Here is a 3,231-nt window from a genome sequence, read left to right as displayed (position 1 = left end):
TATTATGGTAATAATCATAATAGCATATGGCAATTGCATATAACTAGCTCTATTACACGTTTTTGTACAGGCCGGTTATTATTATATTAATATGTATGCTAAAAAGCTAAAACAATGAAAATGGCAGCCATTTTAAATTGTAATAGCTCAACAATGTGTAAAATATTTAGTTAACTGTTGTTGTCATTGTTATGAGTGGATTTCCAATTGAATACTGCATTTTAATGACATAAATTTACAATATTAGTGACAATTTTAGGAAAAATTGGCGGTCATTTTGAAACTGCTGGCAACCCCCCTTACCTATGAAAAAAAAAATGTCGCACATACTTTTTTAATTTATCTATGTCTACTCTACATCATATCCAATTTTTAAAAAATATAGCAAAAAAAATGCAACCAACCAAAGTTTGCTGGACTATAACGGTACACTGTGGGTGATCAGTCAAGCGCGTAACGGATTTGGAACAGTTCATTTGTAATTTAGGGGGTTCCACAACTACAAATTAAACGCCATAACATTTTCATATGGACTTTCAATTTTTATCTAAACAACATACATAATTATCTAAATACCATTCACAGTTTTATTTTTACCCTCAAAAGAAGACATATTCTACCCTGCTTTACAGCCTTCACCACTCACATGTACGTAGTCATGTACACATAAGAAAATGGAATCGACCATCTCAAACCAGTGAACCGCTCGAAAAAATGGGGTGTTTTACAAAAACTGACATTTATATACTGCTGGTACTAAAAATCTATACATTTTTACTGTAAAAATCTATACATTTTTACTGCATATAATTTACATCATTTGAATCTCTATCCTTTTCTTTTGCCTATGATCATAATTTTAGTGTTTAAAAATAAGGATAATTTAGTCATTTTCTCTGTTTTTCCAGAGTATATTTCAAGCTCTGCATCCACGTGAGCGTCAGACTGCCATATGCTTGTAATGCTTAAGCATATGGTGAGGAGTTTTGGATGATTTTCATAAATCTGATTGCTCCGATAAAACTACTCAACCGATCAATCTTATATTTAGAATACATTTAGAAGACAAAAAGGGCTTTCGAATGGACTTTTCCCAAAAGAAATCGGCCCACAACTTTCGACTGTAGAGGGATTTATGTTAAAGACAGCTGGGATATTTCGGCAGATTTCACTGTTTTTACGCTGAAAAAATACACGAGTGGGTTTGATAAAAATCAAAAGTCCGATAAAGGTGTTAACATTACACTTATAAATTTGTAATTGTTGTAATGATTATTAAATTCCGATCAGTTTTATCTTTTCCCAAAAATAATAGATGAAGTATTTGCGAAGTTATTACAAAAAGAAGTTGAAAAATGACCAAATTTAGTGGTTTTTGGCGACCTTCACTGCCGTTTTATCGAATTCAGACACGAAATATTGTCGTAATGTGTGGTTTTATTTTCTTTTAAGCGACAAGTTGCTACACTTTTTAAAGTTTTTCACAGATCTTCAGATCTGTGAAAAGCACGAAAACCTCCCTGAATCCGATAAAATATCCATACCCTTTAAGTAATTTGATATGTGCATAGATATAATTCTGTTGAAAATTTTAGAAATGCAAGACGTTAAAGTAATACCTCTATAATTGTTTAGATCATTAGGATCTCCCTTTTTAAATATAGGTCTAATTATACCATTGTTCCATTCTTGAGGTATTTGTTCTAGTTGAGCGCATTTTTCAAATAAATTAAGTAGCGATAATATAATGGATTGTCCCCTATTCTTTAATAATTCATTTGTAATTCCATCCAACCCAGGGGCTTTATTGTTTTTAGCAAAATTAACTGCTTTTTTAACAGTATCAAAATCAAGCACAATATCGTATAGAAAGTTTTACTCTGTATCATCAGACTTGTCCTGATGATACAGAGTAAAACTTTCTATACGATATTGTGCTTGATTTTGATACTGTTAAAAAAGCAGTTAATTTTGCTAAAAACAATAAAGCCCCTGGGTTGGATGGAATTACAAATGAATTATTAAAGAATGGGGGACAATCCATTATATTATCGCTACTTAATTTATTTGAAAAATGCGCTCAACTAGAACAAATACCTCAAGAATGGAACAATGGTATAATTAGACCTATATTTAAAAAGGGAGATCCTAATGATCTAAACAATTATAGAGGTATTACTTTAACGTCTTGCATTTCTAAAATTTTCAACAGAATTATATCTATGCACATATCAAATTAATTAAAGGGTATCAGGGGCAGATCTAAAATTTTCTTATCAAAGTTTTAAAGCATAAGAACCACATTTAAAAAAATGTTTCTCTTAAACAACAAGCACGGTTAGTTCAGTCGGTAGAGCATGAGACTCTCAATCTGAAGGTCGAAGGTTCGTATTCCTCATTGAATGTATTTTTTAACCTAATTTTACGAAAAGAGACCTGTATGTTTGATGAGTGAAGTGCTGATTGCTTTATTATTATTGGTTCTAAAACTCTTTTTATCCAAATTTTGTAATGAGACTTAGAATATGTTTATTTAATGTTATTGCTTTAACATGCCTTTATTTTTAAAATTGTATTTGCCTTTTGTCATGGAACTTAAATAATGTTTTATTTGTATATCTATTGTACAATAGATCCCTTTTGGGGACATCTTTGGGACCAAAAAAGATATCCCCTATTCCTCGTTTATTGCTCGAAAGAATGTCCCAATAATAACAGGTGTCCTTTAACAAGAGAGCCCAAAGAAGGAGTTATACTGCATTGTCTATTTCAATATTAATTTGCGAACCAGCAGGGGCAGATCTAAAATTTTATTATCAAAGTTCTACATAATCTGGTTACCTTCTTGTGATATGAAGAAGAAGTTTGGAAGAATCTAAATTTGCTTTTCTTTTGGAAAAATACAAGGTATTTTTGTAGTTTTTGGTGTTTTTATAGACATTATTTCTAGGCTGCAACCACGTTTTCAAGAGCTTGCTTCACACTTAATCTAAGGAAAGCCAAGCAATTAATTAACCCATTGTTTAAACTGTTTATCAGGGCTAGGAAGCTAAGCCCAGTGTTACATAACAGCTGAATAGTGAAAGGAGTAAACTGATTTCACCAAGCCAAACTGCTAGCCAAAATTTGGAAATGGTGAATTTTAAAATTGGCCTAGGATGTAACCCTGTCTCTTATACACATCTAGATGTGTATAAGAGACAGGCTCAAAATCATGCCTATTTTAAATAA

The sequence above is a fragment of the Anneissia japonica genome, unplaced genomic scaffold, assembly GCF_011630105.1.
Source record: "Anneissia japonica isolate Jap-2015-1 unplaced genomic scaffold, ASM1163010v1 scaffold287583_len18769_cov114, whole genome shotgun sequence".
Classification (NCBI taxonomy): domain Eukaryota; kingdom Metazoa; phylum Echinodermata; class Crinoidea; order Comatulida; family Comatulidae; genus Anneissia; species Anneissia japonica.
The sequence above is the reverse complement of the archived record's forward strand: the minus strand, read 5'-3'. Positions refer to the sequence as shown.